Raw genomic sequence first — 22,356 nt, forward strand, 5'->3', positions numbered from 1 at the left:
TTGGCAGCCACATCCATAGGTACGAGGCAATTCAGTAGGAATAATTTTGGGACTACTGCTTAAATGTTTATACTATTTTAGCCCAATTAGCCTTATATAGAGTTTGGTCACAGGTGAAAAATGTACTTTTATTGTCTTAGGCTCCTCCCTAGGCATTAATCTTCAAAATGCTCAGCAATGGAGCTTTACGCTTTTATTGATAAACTCTGTTGCTGGATCTATGAGATAGTCGATAGAGCAGCCTGAGGCACTCTATCTCGATTTAATTAGTTGGAACCCTACTTTGGGAATGGTAACATAGAGCTAACGAAGGTCATGTGTCATATGTATTGAACCAATTTATGCATTTGAAATGCTTGATTTTATGACTTATTAATTGTAATGAGGAGTATATTATTATTATTATATGGAATCTACACTTATCATTAATTATCATTCTATTATTGTCTTGTTTTGGTTGTTCTGTTATGTGTGTGTTATATTTATTATCTTGCTTTGTTTTGTTTTATTTTTGTTGTGAAGTGCTTGCAATGTATGCATGTGTATGTTGATTTGAAAGAATGTTGGTGTGCTGCAGCGGAATGTTTGGGTGTGAAGGCTGTGTAAAGGTTCCAGTAAGAGTCAGTTGTGAGAAGTCAGCCTGGGTGATAGGACCCAGTGGTTCGCTCTATAACATCTTGAATGAACTGTGAATAAAGCTTACTTGAAGAATCTAAGCAGAGTGTCAAGAAGATAGCTTTTCTACATTGGCAACGAGGAAACAAAGGAAAAGGAACGTGCGTGCAAAGATAAAGAAAAGAAGAGCAGTCTGCTGAGAGGGGAGCAGCAGAGAAGGAGAGGAACCACTGCCCCCCAAGGTGAGTCCCATCACCCAAGGGAGAAAGAAGGTGAAGGGTAAAGAAGCTCGGTCTGAAATCCCCGAAGAAGAAAGTGAGAAAAAAGGCCAGCTTCCAACAGGTCATATAGAGAGTCATGGAGTCCAAAGATTAATTATCTTTGTAAAAGTACAAGAAGTGGAGAGGAGCCCCAGTGCATAGTACAAAGGAAGTTAAAAAGGGGCTTAAAAGGAAGAAGTGTAAGTCCCCACAGGCCCATGGGAAGAAAGGGAAAAGTATACTAAGGCGAAGGACAGAGCAAGATGGACTTTTATTTAGCAATTTAATTGTCCAAATCAACAAGAAGGAGCATGAAAATAACGGAGATCTGCCAGGTCGCAGCGTGGCACAAAAGTGCCCCAAGGAGGTTGTATCCAGGGCGAAGAGAAAAGGAACTAGAGATAGACAGCCTGCGCTCAGATGAGTGAGCAACAACCCTACCATAGAAAGGGGTATATCATTAGGAGAAGGGGCAGACGGTCTGTAGAGTTAACCCCTGTCAGCTATGGACCTGAAAGACATAGTAAAGACATGCAGCATACGACAGTTAAGGTACGGATTTTAACCATCAGAGCCAACAGCGTAGCCAACAGCACTGCAGGGTGCTATCGTGAATGCAGAGAAACACGGACAGAAGCCATAAGGAGTGTGGGTTCTGTGCCAAAAGTGTGTGGTTTCCCCAGCACGTATGGTTGTGAGCGGTCAAGTTGTACCCAGAAACATACGGGGGATATAGGGGATGGCGAGTCCGCCCAGGACTCTGAAGGGAGAATTAAGGGCTGTGGCTGGGCTCCACTGGTCAAGGGGCTGTTTATGAGGAGAGCCTTCGGAGCTGAGGTTCCTTGGATGTTCAAGAATCCAATGGTGACATCACGTTGTTGGCGCGGTGTATGGTCGATCAAGAACGCGAGCAAATTCTGAGGGTAAACTGTTATGAGAAAAGCACCATAAAGGGGCATCTGCCATAATGGAAATGAGGCTTGCAACGCTAAAGCAAACCAGGTAATGGACATGTATCTAGCTGCGTGTGGGAAGGAGTTGTTGAGGATCGATTCGAGAGGCAATCTGCACCGATCTCAGGTGAAGTGCTGGAAGCGGCGTTACGTCCATGAAGGGGAGCCGGTGAACAGCCATGCTTTGCTTTATTGACGTGGCATATTTGCTTGATGGTATTTCGTGAGACGTGAAGTGCTGGTGCAGACATTGAAAGGACTAATGCTTGGTATCCAGAGAAGTTCAGGTTGTAATGTGAGTCGAGCCGGATGCCGTGATGATCTCAACTGTCATGCCAGATTTAATGGTAAAATGGGCATGAGTTACAAGCCCTCATCTTATATCAGAATTGTACCCTTTGCTTGTATTGTACTGTGTGAGGAGAGGTTCTGGGTATGGTTAGTCGCATGTTAGGTTTAACCATTTTGAGGATTTAAAGGTTAGAGGTGCAACGCACCTATGGAATTTTAGCAGTTAAAGTAAATGTTATTAAGGGGCAAGGAGAGTGCCTGGAGTGTTATGAGAGCCTGAGTAGTGCCTAGATTTAACCCTTTTGAGGATTTTCAGGGCTATATATGCAGCATGGACACTTAGTAATTTAGCTGTAGAATTCGAGAAGAACAATGTAAATTGTTATGTGGGGGCATGTTGAATTTTGTGTGTTGATAATGCCCCGAGAGGAGATGGATGATGTAGTGGATGGGAATAGTGTGTCCCACATGGTTGGAGGGCAGCGCCTTCTGAGAGTGAGGATATGGCTGAGGTGACCCATAAGGTGGGAGGGAAGTGTCTTCCTTAAGTGTGTATGTAGATTATGTCCCACCGGGTTTGAGGTTAGCCCCTTTCTTAAGAGAAGTGTGTTGTCATGGAGTTTCACAGAGAGGAGGGTCGTGTCTTCCGTGAGAGAAGTGAGGGTATGGTGTCCCACAGAGCGGAGAGTAGCTTCTTTCAAGTGTGACTGTGGCTGTATGGTGTCCCACAAGGTTGGAGAGTCGCGCTTTCTAAGTGTTTATGTGAGTGTCATGTCCCACTAGGATTGGTGGGTAGCGCCTTCCCTGTGTATATGTGGGATTGGAGAGTAGCGCCTACATGTGAGAGAAGTGATAGTAAGCAGACGATATTCCGCACCAAGTTAGGGATGTTGGCATATCCCGAAATGTTGAAGAGTGCTGCATGGAAGCCAGCAAATGTAGAGAGGGGGATGCCCTCCGTGTACGCATGTGGAGTATGTTGGGGGGACGACGCTTCCCACACTTTTACAAGTTGCATCTCTCCTTAAAAAGATGCCGCGTTAGTGTGTTCCCCATGTCTATCCTTTCGTGGTTTTGTGTGTGTGTGTGTGTGTAGAGAGGGAGATGTTTTGTGAAGTGCTTTCAATGTATGAATGTGTACGATGAGCTGAGATGATGTTGGTGTGCTGCAGCGGAATGTTTGGGTGTCAATGCTGTGTAAAGGTTCCAGTAAGAGTAAGTTGGGAGAAGTCGCCTGGGTGATGGGAACCAGTGGTTCGCTCTATAACATCTTGAATTAACTGTGAATAAAGCTTACTTGAAGAACCTAAGCAGAGTGTCAAGAAGATAGCTTTTCTACAGTTTTGCTTTGGTGCTCCTATCAAATGAATATAACATTGTGCTGATTATGTTGGTATTATGCTATGTTATGAATATTATATTGTATTTTATATTTTGTGTAAAATACAAATAGTGTTAAATCACAATAAAAGATATTATTATTAAAGATTGTGAATGCTTATTCATCACTAAATGTAAAATGAAATAAAAGCAACATTGCTGAGACATTAACTCTCCTTTTTTGTTTTGGTTGCTAATGTGTGATGTGTTGATGGGCTAACAGTATTTTGTTGTTCAGTTTGCATATTGATGTTGTATGTGTGCTTGTTTGTACTTCACATGTAAATATTAGTTGATGTTCGATGTGAAATGTGGTATGCATTTATTATTCATATGAGTATATGTTGTTGTGAGCTAGTAATTTATGAAGGGTCGACATTATGACGAATTCGGAGGAGATTGTCACCTATCCCCAAAGGAAAAGGGAGGTGATCCTGCTATGCTTAACACCCCATAGGGGACAAGATAAGCAGAATCCCTCTGGAGGTAACCCCCCCCTTAAGAGACAGGAAGACCTCAGAGAGGGGTACAAGTTACAATCCCTCCCACCAGACAATAACACTTTTATGAGGTTGGTGGGACCTAAGGTATATGGTAATCTTGTGACCCCTTTAATGACTGGCTGCGCTCCTGACACAAACTTTACTCAATCCTTATTGTAAACAGTAGAGAAACAAAAAGAACAGCCTCCTGAAGGAACATCATCTGAGGAACCAAACAGCAGATGGTATCAGCGCAGTCCGCAGAGTTCAACTACATCGCAGCTAGGGGTGTAACAGCATAACGGTATACCGTTATAGATATTGTGAACAGCTTAATTGAACTATATTAACCATCACATTGTTTATACCGGTATACCGTTTTAGGGCCTGCAGCTACTAAGTGAGCTTTTCAATCTGATTTGGAAAGGCTGCAGTAAGCAAGTGCTGCGCAGTCTGGATCTTGCACTGTGGGATGTGGTGCCTGCCAAAGGGACCTTGTTTGGAAGACAAGAGCATAAAGAAAGTGAGGCCACATTAGTAAATGCAGCTTTGATGCTGTGACTGCTCTTTCTCTGTGATCAGTAGAGTTGGGTTAAAGATCAGCCGATTTGTAGTTTCGAAGGGATTGTGTCCTCCGACGTATTCCTTATCTGTGATATTTGTATCTCCAGCTTGCTGGCCTCGGAAATGTTTTTTTTCCCCAGTAGAGGGCATTGTGCGTCGACGTCCGTCGAGTAGGTGTTCCTCGACAGCCACCGTATCGACGCCGACGTCATCATGCCTATAAATGGCCACGCGCAGCGTCCGTTGCTCAGTTCTGTTTTTCCGCGCTTCGTGTGCCTCGGAATACCGTTGCTCAGTTCGTCAGTCGAAATATATTCATATTTCCTCGAGAAAACCGACTCGTACTCGATGGCTTCCTCCTCCGACCCGACGACTCCTCGGTCCGGTTTCAAAAAATGCCGAGACTGTGTGAAGAAAATGTCATTGACGGATCCTCACAGGATCTGTTTCTGGTGTCTGGGAATCGAACACCAGTGTTCAGAGTGTGAGGAATGCATATCCATGACGGCGAAAGCCTTGAAGGAGCGTAAAGGGAAGCTCGAGAGAGGTAAGTCAGTTTTAACTTCCTCGAAAGTTTCTGCGGTAGAGTCGAGACATTCGTCTCCTTACCTTCGAAAGCATTCTCGGTCTAGGTCTCGAAGTGGCCCCCGCCACTCGTTGAGGTCTAGACACTAGAAAAAGAGACGTAGAAGATCTCCTTTGTCGTCGTCTTCTAGTTCCCCTGAAAGAGTACATTGCCCCACAAAAAACAGCTCTCAGGCTGAGTGGGAGGAATTCAGAAAAAAGATGCTAAGCGTCTTCGAGAAAGCGGCCTCGACCCCCTCGAAGTCAGCTGAGGGTGATACCCCGGGTGAAAAGCCCAAACAATCTAAACGCCGCGCGTCGAAGCACCCGGCGAAAGAGTCGACCCGAAAGCGCCATGAGCCATCGGGAAGTAAAGCATCTTCGACGCCATTGTCGAAAGCCCCTTCGAAGCATAGATCGGCGCCAACGACGCCATTATCGAAGGGTTCTTCGACGCATCCGTCGATCGAGTCGACGCCGGCGTTGACGCCGACATCGACGCCGATAAAAGAAAAACCCACGGCTACTCCACAGCCAACGGTTACACTGAGAGCCTCCGACACGACGTCGAGAACGTCGTCGACATCCTCGAGCAGGATTCCGATCCTCTCGAGTTCTTCGAGGCCTCTTCCAGTTTTCTCGACGCCTTTGTCGGCGCCTTCGAGGATTTTTACATCGGCGTCGACGACATCAACCTTTTCAAGGCCACTGATGATGGCTCCCTCTGCTTTAGAGATGGGTTTTATACCATTTCACAGGCCAGAGCATCCCCCCTTAACTTCAATTTATGAAGAAAGGGAAGATTCTGATCAAGAAAGGCCTTTTGGGCTGCAGAGGACCACATCACCTGAACCAGAGACTTTTGCCTCTGAGGAAAGAAGGTTGAAAGACCTTCAGGATGTATTACAGGAAGCAAGTGGCCTAGACACTTCCCCAGAAGTGGAATTTGTCAAACCAGACCCAGGGGAACATGCTGAAACCCCTTATAGAACCCTAATGTCAAGAATTATGGAGTTAATGGGTTGGTCTGCGCCTTCACCTGTTTTTCAACAGGATGACCTCACAGATATTCTGGATAAAGGTCCACAGGAGGATCCTGTGGTTCCCTTTCATTCTGCTTTACAAAGAAAGATTTTAACTAACTGGGAAACTCCTGAAGTTGTCCCTGCGGTTAACAAGAAGTTGTCAGCGAAATATAGGGTATCTGCTGCTGACCCTGAATGCCTATCTAAGCACCCTACTCCAGAGAGTCTGGTGGTCCAGGCTGCAACTTCATCAGGCAGTACATCTGCATACCCTACTGCTCCACAGGATAGGGATGATAAAAAATATGATGCCATGGCTAAGAAAGTCTTCTCGGCCTGTAGCATGACTTTAAAATCTATTAATGCGACTTGTACGCTTGCTAGGTTCAGCCACACTCTTTGGGAGTGTGCTTCATCAGCGGCTGACTGCCTCCAGGAAGGAGAAGAAAGGGACGCATTTTTACATATCACCAGAGATGGTAAAGATGCAATGTGTGAATCCCTTCAAACTGGCATTGATTCTGCTGACAGTATCAGCAGAGCCATGGCGGCAAGTACCACAATCCGCAGGCATGCGTGGTTGAGAAAGTCCGGCTTTGCTTCTGACATACAGGCCAGACTTTTAAATATGCCCTTTGACGTCTCTTCCCTGTTTGGTAAAAAGGCGGATGACAGTTTGGAAAAACTGCAAACATCTAAAGCAGCAGCCAAGTCACTAGGAGCTGCAATCCGCCAAACTAATTTTCGTCCCTCAGGATCCTCTTGGAGAGGAAGGTCCTTTCGCTATTATTCCTCATATGGAAGAGACAGAGGACGGCCAGCTCAAAGAGGCCAAGGAAAATTTACCCGTGGTGGAGGGGTTAGAGGAAAGAAAGCCACATCAGCAGGAGCAGGAGCCGCTTTACCTTCGGCAACTGCATCAGCCGCTCCCAAACCACTCTGAGGTCTCCCATCACAAGACACCTGTAGGGGGCAGGTTAACTCACCATCTGACGGAATGGCAGGCTGTTACGTCAGATGCTTGGGCATTGGAGACAGTTGCCCAAGGTTACTGCCTGCCTTTTCTACGCATCCCTCAGAGCCATCCACCGGGGAACAGCTCTCTCAAAGTCCCGAATCCGCTCCTCTTGCAGGAAATTGTAGACCTGCTAAAGAAAGGTGCCATAGAACTGTTACCTGTAGCGGACAGGAACAAGGGCTGGTACTTCCCCTACTTTCTCATACCAAAGAAAGACGGAGGACTGAGACCCATCCTGGACTTACGAGAATTGAACAAGTTCCTCAGGAAGGACAAGTTCAAGATGGTAACTCTCTCTCAAATCCTTCAGGCCCTCCAGCTTCAGGACTGGTTGGTATCTCTGGACCTTCAGGATGCTTATTTCCATGTGCCAATCCATCCCAAGCACAGGAAGTACCTGAGGTTCGCAATTGGCAACTCTCATTATCAATTTCGAGTACTGCCATTTGGGCTGACCTCCGACCCCAGGGTGTTCACCAAGCTAATGTCGGTTGTGGCTGCAAGTCTAAGGAGGGAAGGGATTCATGTCTACCCCTACCTGGACGATTGGTTGATCAGAGCAGTTTCTTCGGAACAAGCCCGGATCCAACTAGATTATGTCTGCCACTTCCTTCACAAGCTGGGCTTCTCCCTCAATTTAAAGAAGTCACAGATGATACCATCACAGAGACTCCAGTTCATTGGAGCAGTCCTGGACACGTCCCCGGGAAATGCCTTCGCCACCAGAGGTGAGGGCTCAAGATATTCTGCAGATGGTCACCAGGTTTCAAAATGCCCAACGTCTCCCAGCCTACGACTTTTTGAGGTTACTAGGCCTCATGGCATCCTGCATATCCCTTCTGCCAGAGGCTCGCCTGAGAATGAGATCCCTTCAGTGGGCACTGAGGACTCAGTGGTCACAATTCTCAGGGAGGATGACAGATCTCCTCCGGATTCCGGACAAGGTAGCCCACGACCTTCAATGGTGGGCCTATCCAGAGAACATCTTGAAAGGAGAACTGTTTTGGCAACCATGGCCGGAGATAACAGTAGTCACAGACGCCTCACTCACGGGTGGGGAGCCCATGCCAACGACTTGACTATCAGCGGTCGTTGGTCTCCATCGGAGACCAGACTACACATCAACCTGTTGGAGCTGAGAGCCATCAGACTGGCACTGAAGGCTTTTCTGGCGTCTGTACGGGGGAGAAACGTCCTGATAATGACGGACAATACAGTGGCCATGCACTACCTCAACAAAAGAGGAGGCGTAGGGTCACTGCCACTGTGCAGAGAGGGCGATGCAGCTCTGGTTTTGGGCAATTCAGGAAGGAATCTCTCTATCGCAATTCACCTAGCCGGAGAGAAGAACTTGACAGCGGACGCTCTGAGCAGGCAGAACACAGTCTCCCAAGAGTGGGAGCTAGCTCAGGAAGTCCTTCAAGAGATCTGCGCCCTTTGGGGAACCCCTCAAGTGGATCTGTTCGCCACCAGTATCAACAGGAAGTGCGACAGATTTTGCTCAAGGGAATTTCCCCCGAGAGGAGCTCTAGGAGACGCGTTCGTAGTGGACTGGGAGTTCCCACTTCTGTACGCGTTTCCTCCGGTCCCTGTCATTCCTCAAATGATCAGGAGGTTGAGAAGGTTTCGTAAGACCATGATCCTAATTGCCCCGGATTGGGCCAGGAGAACGTGGTACCCAGACCTTCTGGACATGTCCATCCACCCTCCAATTCGTCTACCGTACAGAGAGGATCTTCTCTCGCAGAAGGGAGGTCAGGTTCTCCATCCAGCCATCAAGACCCTCAACCTTCACACTTGGTATCTGAAAGATTGAGGTACAAGGATTGGGACCTTCCAGATGACGTCATGGAGGTGTTGCTTTCGACCAGAAGGCCAGCAACTAAAACTCTATACCGCTGCCGTTGGAATACATTTTGCAGCTGGTGCAGAGAAAAGAATATCGAACCCTTTTCATGTGGTACACCTGCGGTGTTATCCTTCTTACTTAATTTGGCAAATTCAGGCCTTCAAGTTGGCACTATTAGCGCTATCGATCTTTAAGCGCACTGCAGAGGAGCCTTCATATTTCAAAATTCCATTGGTAATACAATACCTGAAAGGTTTAACTAATGTTTACCCTCCAAGACCATTCCAAGTTCCCTTATGGGACTTAAATCTAGTTTTAAATTTCTTAAAGGGTGCTCCATTTGAACCACTCCACTCTTGTTCATTGAGGTTTCTCACCCTCAAAACTGTTTTATTGGTAGCATTAACATCTGCTAGAAGGGTTAGCGAGATACAAGCCCTATCTTGTAAACCTCCTCATACAATTTTTCACAAGGACAAAGTTGTTCTACAGGTGAAGCCTAACTTCCTCCCAAAGGTAGTTTCTGAATTTCACATTACTCAGAAGATTACTTTACCTTCATTCTATCCTCCTCCCCATCCGGGGAAAGAGGAAGAGAGACTACACAGGCTGGACCCTAAGCGAGCCTTGAGTTTTTATATCAGTAGACTTGCTAAAATTAGACAAGCAGACCAACTCTTTGTAGGTTATGCAGGACATAAGTTGGGATTACCAATAACCAAACAAACCATCTCCAGATGGATTATTTTAGCCATTCTGGAATGCTACAAACTGGCAGGGAAAGAGCCCCCTCAAAATCTAAGGGCTCATTCGACCAGGGGTATCGCAGCCTCCTCAGCTCTTCAAAGAGGGGTACCAATTCGAGATATATGTGCGGCTGCCACATAGTCGTCCGCACATACCTATACCAAATTTTATAGCCTGGATTCCTCCTCTAGTCAAGAGACTAGATTTGGCAAAGCTGTGTTACACTCTGTTCATTCTTAAAGAGTAATATGGCATCTCTTACTCCCGCCTCCAATCACATACCACTGCTATGGGAGTCTATCATAGATAAGGAATACGTCGGAGGACACAATCCCTTCGAAGAACAAGTTACTCCTTACCTGGTAACCTTCTTTCGATGGGATGTTCCTCCGACTTATTCCTTATCGCCCCTCCCATCCATCCCCGCAGTAACATTTCCCTTGTGGTTGCACTTTACGCTCCTTCAAGGGTAGTAACAATTCATGCAATAACTACCTTACTCTACAAAACGGAACTGAGCAACAGACGCTGCGCGTGGCCATTTATAGGCATGATGACGTCGGCGTCGATACGGTGGCTGTCGAGGAACACCTACTCGACGGACGTCGATGCACACCGCCCTCTACTGGGGAAAATTTCTTTTCCGAGGCCAGCTGGAGATACAAATATCATAGATAAGGAATACGTCAGAGGAACATCCCATCGAAAGAACGTTACCAGGTAAGGAGTAACTTGTTCTTTGGCACCAATTTGAAAGATTGGGAGCTACACATCCCACAATTCAAGGCGGGGAATTAACTGGATGCCCTTCTGATGCATGTCCACGAAAAACGTTAGCTCTGTAGACTGTACGAACACTGTGACTATCAGTGATTTGTGCTAGTATATAAACTGCACCACCCCCCCCACTGTCCTACCAGTAGATTTGTACATTGCACTAGAGTTGTTGCTTCGCTTGATCTTTCACCTGCCTTCTGCATATGACACTGGACTCAAGCAGGCAGGACAAATTCTACATTCAATTTGAAGTGTCCAGACCAATGGGGGTGAGATATTTCTCAGGTCTATCCTTGATTTGTGACACCATCCATGAAAGCATTCCTCTGTCTCAACTCACATGACAAGGGTCAGAATGCGCTCAGACCTGGGGAAAATATTCATGATGGGGCTGTGGTGAGGTGGTGGTCTAGGCCACATTTGGTCCAATATGTATTTTAACCGTCATTTTCAAAAATGTTTTTGTGCCACTATCTTTAAGAAGGTAAATGAACATGTATTGAAAGAAATCAACAGCGCTCACTGAACGCTTTCCTGTTAGGATTACATGGTCAGTGGTGACTCCAACATCAGACCTTTATAATAAACCAGGCAGATGGTAAACAAGCTATAGTGATTTGATCAATATGCAACCTTTCGGTGAATGTGTGTTGGCTATGACATTTTTATAAAAGAAACACAATGACATGGACTTTCAGACCTCACATGAGTGACTTTCCTCCCTTTAATGAGATAAAGCGTTATCAAAACAAACTTTTATGACTGATCGTAGCGAGGGGTCATGATGCCCATGCCATGTGGTTTCAAAATAATGCAGGTCGAGGCCGATTTTCAAAGTGATGACCTGTGACCGAGCAGCAAGCTCATTGCTCAAAATGTGCATACTCCTACGCCCGTCCCCTATGCTCCATACTTTTGGGACATTCCGTCCTGTGGGACGGGCCCAGAGCACTTTTGTAAAAAAGCATCAAATTGAAAAATGTGTCCTTCTTCTCTTTTTACGCGGGGTACCGCACGCGGCCATAACCCCGCCCTCCTTAGCACCACCCCGCGCATCCCCCATCAGTCCTTTTCTCTGCGTGGTCGGGGCTGGACTCACTTGCATCACTGGGAAGACCTTCTTTCCTTCCTGTTGTCCTTCTCTCTTGCTCTGGTTCGGCGGTCGCGTAGTCCTCATTTGGGATTTGCCACTTGTTCCTCTTGCGAACTTCGCTCCGCTAGGGCGGATGCCCAATCTCTCTGCTTGGAGTGTCTGGGACCGGATCACCGCTGGGACTCCTGTTTCTATTGTGTTTGGGGTTAGGGATCCCCAAGAAACACACGGACACCAGCGGAAGGAAGGAACAACCTGCTTTATTCAAATACAAGTTGGAAGTCTCTTTTCCCGGCATCCTCCTTCCCCTCATACGTCACTACTGCCTGTGACGTTCCCTTCACGAGTGAGCTGCCTTAAAGGGCACTCACTCATAACAACACCCCCGGACAAATGTCCTTTCAAGCAACGTTCACAAATGTCCTTTCACTTAACATAAACTTAGCCTTGTGGCAACACAGTTAACACTCCTCCACTAACCTGGAAGGTCTCCTAACATTCCTCTGGGGTCTGCCTCGCGACTCTGGGTTGGAGCCGCCGCTGGTGTCTTCCTCGGGGTAGACATGGCGTTGAACCTGTGGTTCGAGGGGGACCCACTCGTCATCCTGAGTGCCTCTTTCTTCGAGATTGCGTTCTTCGAGAGGTGGTCTCTCTTCTACACCTTTCACGACATGCTTGAACCTTGAGCTATTACGAGTCACTTCCTGTTCACCATTCGTCGCAGTTATCATTGTTCCTTTGACCGCAATTACTTGGAGCGGTTCGGGTGCGAACTGCAAATCTGTCTTTTTTGTTACAGCCCTTTGTACCCATACTTCATCTCCAATTTGGAATTCCTTGGACCGTGCTCTCCTTCTCCTATCAGTCTGTTCACGAGCTTTCTCCTTCACCGCTTCATCTCTTCTGATGATTTCATGGTCTACTCCAGATCTCCTTGCTGGATTATTGATGACCCTGGTTCTTACTTGATATTTCATCATGAGCTCCGCTGGAGTTTTATTGGTGGCTTCATGAGGCGTGTTTCGATAATCTCGTAACATTCTACAAAGCGCTTGATGGAAGTCTGCTCCCTCCAGGCGTGCTCTTTGCATGGTCTTTTTGATAGACGCCATGAACCTTTCCGCCATTCCATTCGCTCGCGGCCATCTCGGTGTTACTCTTTGGTGGCGGAATCCCATGTGCTTTGCAAACATTCCAAATTTGTGACCACTGAAAGGAGCCCCGTTGTCTGACTTTAGTGTCTCTGGTATTCCCCATTCGCTGAAGACTTCATCAAATGTTGCAGCGACATGAGCAAATGCTGTTGACTTGACACGTTTCACAATGGGGAACCTTGAGTGTTCATCAATGAATAACATTAAGTAGTCTCCTTCCTCCCGTGGCTGGGAAGGTTTGTCAAGGTGGAAAATGGTGGACACTTTGTCAAGGTCACGGGTCATGCCATCTGCCGAGAAGATATGGCCAAAGAACTTGAGCTTTGCTTTGCTGAACCGACACTTGTCGATATTGAGGGTCAGTCCAGCATCCTGTACTGCTCGGCATGCTTCCTGGAGCGCTGCATTGTGTTCACTGCGAGACTTCCCGAAGACCAGAATGTCATCACTGTAATTAAGAGTCCCTATCACAGGACGTATGACTTGTCGAATCGTCTCGTGAAAACTTTCAGCCGCCGAGAAGACCCAAAATTTAGCCTCTTGTAGCGGAATAGTCCCTCATGCGATGCGAATGTGGTGATTGGCCGTGATTCGGGGTGAAGTATCAACTGATGGTACCCCTGGTTTAATTCCAGTTTGGAGAAGAGGACCGATTTGTTTAGCTGAACTATCATGTCCTCAATTTTTGGGCCCGGGTGTCGCTCCCGTTGTATGGCAGTGTTGGCTACTCGCATGTCTACACATACTCTCAGGCGGCCACCTTCTTTCGGGACGATTACAAGGGGGGATACCCACGTTGTTGGCCCTGTAGCAGGTTCTATGATATCATCCCGCAGTAACTGGTTCAGCTCCTTTGACACTGCCTCTTGTAGGTGAAATCCTACCCTGCGCGGGTGTTGTGGAACCGGCTGAACTACCGATTCTATGTGTAGCTTAATCGGTGGGCCTTTCATTTTGCCTAGACCTTGACACAGTTGTGGAAATTCTTTGATGATGTCATCCTTGGTAATGGCTGAGTTGTCGTGAGATCTTAAGGCGCGAATGTGGCTTTGCTGCTTATCATGACCATCCGTTGACTTGACGACATCTCCCTCTTGAACTGGTATGTTGATTAGTCCTAAACAGAATGTTGTCTTGTAACTCAGCAGACACCGCCCTTTGGTGGGGCTTCTAATGACATGGATAATGGTATTGGTGGTTTTGTCAGCAAATGTAAGTCTTCTTGTGAACGACCCAATGCACTGCAGCGGGGTATCCGCTCCCCATTGGTATATTTTTGAAATCGTTGAGTTCAGCGTCGGTTTGTTGCATAGCGTTAGAAATTCTTTTTCCCCCATGACATTTACTGTTGCTCCTGAATCAATCAGAAAACAGAATTGTTTGTCGCAAATGTCTATTGCAATTCTGTTGCCTCCTGGGCTTCCTGTTCATCCATTATAAGATTGACAAACTCATCATGGGCAATGGGTCATATGTGTCGTCATAGTTATAATCTCTCTGGAGTTCGGTTGACGGCTCACAACGTGCCCCCGGAGGGCCATCATATTCATCAATTACTTGCGCGATTTGTCCTTGAGGCATGTATTCTTGGTTGTCTTCGTCCGGTTAGACTTCTTCTATCACACGCACATATCCCCTTGGACTCTGTTGGTAGAACCGTGATTGTTGAGTCGGACTCGTGTACATCCTTTGGGCTTGCCGGACTTGCAAGCTTGCACCCCCGCGTGGGGTGGGAAATGGTTTTCCTTCCCTGCATACAGATTGAAAATGGCCTTCCATGCCACAGTTGCCACACTTTTGGGAGAGGGCTGGGCAGGATCCCGCGTGTGGAAATGCCATCCTACACCTGTAGCATTGTCTCTGCATACGTGGGGTCGACGTGTTACTCGGATTGATGTTTCTGTCGTAGCTTCTGAAGTTTCCAGCGTGAATCGCAGCTACAATGTCACTCTTGTCCTGTTTTGCAGTGGTGTTGCTGGCCATGTGCGTGGCTTGCTTTTCCACTCTCTCGAGTATGCGTGCCATTTCACTCACTTCCTCAATAGTGACTGGTTTATTCAGGAGTTGCTTCTGTAATGTCGATGGCACACAACCCTCGATTACTCTGAGTCGAAGTGCTTCATCAAGCGAGAACGCATCAAATTGGCAATGCGCACCTTTGATGCGAAGTCTCGTGAGGAATTCATCCACTGTCTCATCGCTGCGCTGTGAGCATTAGTTAAAAACATATTCTTCATAGTCCCTGTTGGGAACAATGACGAGGCGTTTGTTGAGGGCAGCTATGAGGGCATCGAAGTCAGTCATTTCCGTAGGCGGAATGGTTTTGATTAATGTTTTTATTTCTCCGGCTGCCGTGTTTATGAACATGCTGCGTAAGCGAGGGGAGTTTTCTTCCCCAGCGGCATCAATAAAGTTATTGAAGTCTTCTAACCATTCCACCCACCTCGCTCCTTTGTCTGCTTGGGGCGTCATGGAGAACGGGGGCGGCATGCGCCATGCTGTGGCAGTGGATCTGTGACTCCAGGCGCTGGTGGGGGTTGCGAGCTGGATGCTGCTTGATCTGCCACTGTACTCATGGTTACGTTCAGCACTCCTCACCCGCAAGATCTGTCGTAATTGGCATGCTGCCGGTCAAGAGTATCTAGCGTATGGGCGCTCCTGCGCACTCCTGTGGGAATGGTGTGAAGGGTGGTCACGTTTCAATTTGTTTTGCTCACACTCGAAATGGGTACTGTGACGAGGAAGAGGGTTTGCTATTTTCTTTATTTTTAAAAAAAAATGCCCACCTTAGCTGCCAGGCATCTGATGATTTGTGGGGCCTGTGGGCAGCAGTCTCCGTGTGCAGCAACTCCTTAGTTATGCGTCCTTGGAACGTAGCCGCCGCTCGACAGTGTGCGCGTTGTGAGCACATGTGCTTTCATTCCCTTCAGAACCGTGAGCACAGCAGGATCGCGTGTGCAAGGAAGGAGGAGCAGATGAGAGGGTGGCGCTTATCCTGGCACGCACCCGTTGTAGGGGCGGGGATCCGCTCGCCTGTGGGATCACTGGGTTGGATGGGTGGAGATGCACGGAGGGATCTCCAGCGTAGTAACAAGGAGGACCGCTGATGCAAGGAAGAACCTCGTCGCCAACTGTTTGGGGTTAGGGATCCCCAAGAAACACACGGACACCAGCGGAAGGAAGGTACAACCTGCTTTATTCAAATACAAGTTGGAAGTCCCTTTTCCCGGCCTCCTCCTTCCCCTCATACGTCACTACCACCTGTGACGTTCCCTTCACGAGTGAGCTGCCTTAAAGGGCACTCACTCGTAACATACTGCAACTCCCTGTTGGTTAGGGGACTTCAGCGTCGTCTTCATCGGTGGGAGGAGCTCTTCCAGAGAGTTTCTCCATTGCATTTTCAACGTTTCATCAAAGACGCCTGGTAAGTTCCTTACTTTCAGGGCACCCCGACTGGGGGACTCCTCCCGGGGTCCTCTAGGTCCGGGAGGGGCTTCAAAAGCTCTAGTAGTTAGGGTTTCCACTGAGGTGCCTCGCAGGCGTACCAGGGTTTTCTCCGAGGTTTCCCAGATCACGATCCGAGGTTCACCAATCAGGTGCTAATAGCCAGCATAGTCGTGCTGAGGCGTTGGGTACCGGAGTTCGCTGTGAGGTCTCCTTGTTTGGAGCTTCCCACACAGACACCGGGGTGCACCCTGAGGCCTCTGTTGAGGTTTTCTGTACCGAACCACGGTTCGAGACCACTCTCGGGGGAGCTGTAAAGACCGGATACTGTTCCGAGGTTCCTCTTATCGAGGCTAAGGTGTGTACCAACAGAAAGGAGAGACCTGTCAAGGTCTTATCTGTGAGGTGGATTCCTCAACTTTCCCGCACTCCATGGCGTTACTGGTTCTGTTGAGAGGGCACAGGGAGAGGTTGCTGACTGTAACCCCTCTGTTACCGGCTCTGCTGAGGTCCAGTAAACATCCAAGGCCCCATAGTACCAGCTCTGTCGAGGATCCTTATGGCATGGCTAAAATTTCAGTCAAGTCCCCTGACCAGTCTGTGGAGTCAACCGTCTCTTCTACACATGTGACGCAGTTCTCCTCACATGTTCACAAAGCGGCGGGACTTCCCGCATGGTCTATGGTGGCCATTTTGGATTTTTCCCTCATATCCACGCTATCGTTTTGGTGAACAACCATTTCCACGGGTCATTGCAAACACGTTCCGCCCTTCTTATGACTGGCGCGTTCAGATGCCACTACCGCATACGCTCTCGCTTCCTGGCAGCCTCTTCGTCAGTGGATGCTTTTTTTCGGGATGTTTCAGAGACTTATGCACTCTGACCCCTTGAGGGAGTATTTTAAGAGACTTTCTTGTAGCTCTATCGCCAGGGTTTCCCCTGATGTGCCCCAAGGGCCTAACAGCCGTACCGGAGATTCCTCTGAGGGTTCTGACAGACCTGCCAGTACCGGACATTGTTCCGAGGTTCACCATCATGGTGCTAAAGTTAAGCCCAGTTCGGCTGGGTGCTGGGATACCAGGGTTCACCCTGAGGTCTCAGTTTCTGGAGCTTTCCCTGCTGTAACCAGGATGAAACCTATGGGTCCTCTTGTGGAGGCTAAAGTCTGTACCGAGTCCCGACTCGAGGCCCCTTTTAAGGGAGCATTACGTACCAGGTTGAAACCTGAGGTTCCTCTTGTGGAGGCTAAAGTCTGTACTGAGTCCCAACTTGAGACCCCTTTTAAGGGAGCTTTAGGTACCAGGTTGAAACCTGAGGTTCCTCTTGTCGAGGCTAAAGTTTATATCGATAGATCTGAGAGGTCTTCTCTGAGGGTCTTGTTGGTGAGGTATTGTCCTCAACCGTCCCACGCTCAGCGGCGTGGTGGTACCGGTTCTATTGAGGGGGCAAAGAGCCGGTACAAGCATTCCCTCTAGTACCGGCTTGTCCGAGGTTCCTCCATTGTAGGCTAATTTTAAGACTGGTTTGAAGATGTCGACTAAACATCCGAGACCACCCAGTACCGGCTCTGCTGAGGTTCCTTGTAAGGCTAAAGTGTTACTTAAGCCCCCTGACTCTCCTGAGGAGGCAGTTGCCTCAGCAACACATGTGACACAGTTCTCTTCAGGTGGCGACCAACCTGCCTGGCATATGGTGGCCATTTTGGATACCTCCCTTACACCTACGTTCGCAACGTCTGGTACTGGGAGCATTCCTTTCGATAATAGTAACCCGTTCCACCCTTCTTTGACCGGCGTGCGTGGGCTCCGCTGCCTCATACTGTCTCGCTCCCTCCTGCTTTTGCTCGTCTGATCTATGTGGACCCGGCCGGGGGTGGACCCTCCTGGCAACCATCCTCCCGAGCCCTCGGCTGAAGATGGTTTTTTTGGGACGTTTCAGATGCTCATGCACTCTGACCCTATAAGAATGTATTTCAAGTATCTTTTCACTCCTGTTCCACCCCGTCCTCGTCGGCTCCGATTCCATTTTTCTTTTAAAACCTGAGGCGGTAGGTGTGGAGGACCAGTGTTCTGTTTCTGCCTCGTTGGGATGAGCCTTAGGCGGATGAGGACGGCGATGAGCAGCCCTGCTCGGTGAGAGCATTCCATGACCAGGAAGGGCTTTTGTAGCTCTGTTACCAGGGATTCCACTGAGGTGCCTCAAGGGCCTAGTAGGCGCACCAGAGTGTTCTCTGAAGGTCTCTCAGAGGACATGCCAAAACAGGACGTGGTTCCGAGGTTCAACATTTGGGTGCTAAGTTCGTCTTTGGCTCTGGATACCGGGGTTCGCCCTGAGGTCTCCATTTCTGGAGCTTTCCACACTGACATCAGGGTACGCCCTGAGGTCTCCGTTTCTGGTTCTTGTCACACCGAGCCACAGCTCGAGGCCCATCTTGAGGGAGCTATATGTCCCGTGTTAAAACCCAAGGTTCCTCTAAATACAGTACTGACAGGATCGAGGGATCTTCTAAGGGTCCTGTCGGTAGGGTACATTCCTCAACCATCCCAGTCTCAGGGTTGTGGTGGTACCGATTCTGTCGAGGGGGCAAAGAAGGTGATCAGCAGCAGGCCTTCCAGTACCGGCTCTGCCGAGGTTCCTCCATTAGAGGCTAATTCTGGGTCAGTTCCTAGGATGTCCACTAAACATCCTAGATCTGTCAGCACCGGTTCGGCCGAGGATCCTTGTTTCAAGGCTAAGTGTTTCTTAAGTCCCCTGGCTCCCCTGAGAGAACAGTTGCCTCATTTTCTCCTATGACGCAGTTCTCTTCAGGTGTTGACTAAATGGCAGCCCAACCTCCTTGGTCCACGGCAGCCATTTTGGATACCTCCCTTACACCAACTTTCATGACGACTGGTGCTGGGAGCGTTTCTTTTGGGGCTGAGCAGTTTTTCCACGCTATGTGGACAACAAAGACCCGTTTTGTCATCCCTGGTGACAGCTTCAGCAAAGGCCCCTTGTACACAGAGGTCAGGGTCACAGATTCGGTCTTTCTCTGGGATCAGGGGGTTTCATGGTCGCTGTGCACACCGATCTAAAACTCCTTTTGGTAGCCCTGCGTTAAGCGGCAGCGGCAAGGTGGTTGGTTTTTCTCTCGGCCATCAGCCTCCTCTACAGGGACAGGTAATCTCCCAGCCGACAAATCACCAAATGATATTTTTATGTCGGTCACACTACACTTCGGTGGGAGGACGAATCTCATCTCATCTGGAGGCGTGGCAAACTATCACCGAAAGCTGGTGAGGTTTGTCCATCGTTAAGGCAGGTTTTCGATTGCCTTTTCCTCCTAACCCACCCTTCAAACTTTTTCCGACAGATCGGGTGCCCTCCCTCACAGTAGAGGTACAGAAACTTCTATACCTCAGAGCGGTGGAACCTGTTAACCTCATGGAGCAAGGGAGGGGCTAGTACTGCTGTCCTCTCACAGGGCTCAACCAGGCTGCCCTGTGCACTATCTTCGATCTTTCTGAGGGAAATTCAAGTTGATCACGCCCTTGCCAAATAAAGTCCTCTCTTTGGAAGGGTGATTGGCCCAGTGTGGTGGTCTTCCAAGATGCGTAAATGCACATTCTCTGGAGCCGCATATGAAATATCTGCAGTTCTCTGTGGGAGCAGAACACTTCAGATTCGGGTACTCCTTTTGGTCTCGGCTCAGCGAGACGCACTGGAAACTCCTCTGAGGGGCCCCACAGCGGTCTCCCAATACCGGATCTTCTTCCAAGGATCCCCATTTGGGGCTAAGGCTGACCCCAGTTCGGCTGTGGCTTTGGATACCTGGGTTCGCCCTGAGGCTTCTCCATCTGGAGCTAACTGTACCGAGTCTTGGATTCAGGCCCCTCTCGAGGTGGCTATAAAACCAGGGTTAAACCTGAGGTTCCCCTGCTTGGGGCTAAAACGGTCACCAACAGAATTGAGAGTCCCTCATCGAGGGTCCTGGCTGTAAGGTATATCCCTAAGCCTTTTTGCGCGCGTGGCCGTGGTGATACCAGATCTGTCGAGGGGGCAAAAGAAGGCAATCAGGTACCACAGACCTTCCAGTACCGGCTCTGCTGAGGATCCTCCACAAGAGGCTAATTCTGGGGAAGCCCTGGATGTGTCGAGTAAACACCCTAGATCTGCCAGTACTGGCTCTGCCGAGAATTCTTGTTTCAAGGCTAGGATGGCACGCAAGGCCCCTGACTCCCCTGGGGAGACTACTGCTTCACTTGCTCCTGTGACGCAGTTCGCCCCTAGCATGTGATAATGGCGGCCCAACCTCTGCGGGCCACAGCAGCCTTTTTGATACATCCCTTAAAGCAAGGTTTTACATAAACAAGCAGGGCGACACAGATTCTCTTCTCCTTGTGGATCTTGTCATGCAAATTTGGGCTGGGCAATTCAGTATATTGTTTGGCTCCAGGCTCCACATATTCCGGGTCACCTTAATGTGACCGCAGATTAATTCAGTCCCCAGTCGGCATCGGTTAGGAGTGTGAGATGAACAGCAATGTCATCTCCAACTTTTTCAGCAATGGGGCAAGCCAGTGGTGGTCCTCTTTGCAGCGTTGTGGGTCAACATGAAAGTTTATGCTTTCCCCTCATTGCCTCCTATCTATTGGTCGCTCTGTAAACACATCGAACCGTTGCCAAAGCAGCTACGTGGGCTTTCCCACCAGCTTTTGTGAAACATTACTGCTTAGACCTGAGCTCCAGGGCTGATGCTCAGTTCGGGCAAGCTTTTTCTCAAAACCTCTTTCAGTAAAGGAGTTCCATTCACCCGTTATTCTGTAAGGAGTGCTTAGTAATCTCCCAAAGGTATGGAGGAAAGGGGACGGGACGTAGGAGTATAACAAAGTTACTCACCGTAGTGACTACCTTACTCCTAGTCCATAGTCCCCTTTCCTCCATAGGCCCGCCCACCGTCCCCTCCAATAAGTATCCTATTATTGCTTAAATGGTCTCAGACCTGCCGATAGAAAAGGGCTGATGGGCGATGAGCGGAGCGGAGCTAAGGAGGGCAGGTTTACGGCCGCGTGTGGTACCCCACGTAAAAAAGAAAAGAAGGACACATTTTTCAATTTGATGCTTTTTTACAAAAGTGCTCCGGTCCCGTCCCACAGGACGGAATGTCCCAAAAGTATGGAGGAAAGGGGACTATGGACTCGGAGTGAGGTAGTCACTACGGTGAGTAACTTTGTTATTTTAACACTTCCACTATTAATTCTTTCATTCAAGCCGATCAACGAGTGAGCGCCATGAAAGACCAAATCTGCAGCCGCCTTAGATTCCTGGGGGATCAGCTTAAAATATGCAGAGACAATTTATGACCTTTAAGAAAATATTTGTTAAGATTAGTTAACTCTATCTGCTATACCGCGATAACCATGATATACTGTCATTTGGCAAGAAGATTATCATACCGCCATAAAACCAATACCGTGACAACCCTAATTTGCAGCACACACAGGAAGTGTGGCTGGGAGGAGAGAGAGAATGCTAGGCGAGGTATTCCGGCCCGCAATGTGCTCTTGGTGAGTGCAGCAAATGCTTGCGGACACGTAACCGGAACCTCCCGAGTCCGCAACCCGTGCAAGAGAAAAGGGCCTTGGAGGGCGAGGGCCAGAGCAGAAGCTGCATGCCGGTGCCTGGCCAGGAAAGTAGAGAAGCTGCGGGCAGACGTGGACTCCAATTGAGTGGGACACCGAAAAAGCCACAGTGTGGAGAGAAAGAAAGAGGGAAGCCCTGTAGCGGGTAAAGCACAGAAAATCCCCAGAGTGGGGATAGAGAAAGAGGCAAGTCCTGGAGTGGGGAAAGCACAGAAAAACCCCAGAGTGGATAGAAAAACAGAGACACACCTTGGTGTGGAGAGAAAACCAAGAAACCCCAGAGTGGGGAGAAAGAAAGGGTGGATCCCGAGAGTAGGGAAAGAAGGAAGAGACCCAAGGTTTGGGGGGGTGAGATGGAACGTAACATCAGAGTGGGGAAGGAGAGAATAAAAGAAACCAGATTGATGCAACAAAACAGAGGAGAGCCTCCCCAAAGGGAGAAAGCCTGTATGAAAAGCAATTTGAAAGAGAAATAAGGAGACCTGGCTGGTGTCCCGGAACAGCACTCCAGCAGAACC

The 22,356-nt window shown here is 48.6% G+C and overlaps 1 protein-coding gene across 3 annotated transcripts in view; it reads left to right on the forward strand.

Annotated features, from left to right (window-relative positions):
* INCA1 (inhibitor of CDK, cyclin A1 interacting protein 1) overlaps positions 1 to 22,356 on the forward strand; it is a 1,084,285-nt gene that overhangs the window by 820,490 nt on the left and 241,439 nt on the right. The window lies entirely within an intron of this gene.

The sequence above is a fragment of the Ambystoma mexicanum genome, chromosome 1p, assembly GCF_040938575.1.
Source record: "Ambystoma mexicanum isolate Mex_15411 chromosome 1p, UKY_AmexF1_1, whole genome shotgun sequence".
In the NCBI taxonomy this organism is placed as follows: Eukaryota; Metazoa; Chordata; class Amphibia; order Caudata; family Ambystomatidae; genus Ambystoma; species Ambystoma mexicanum.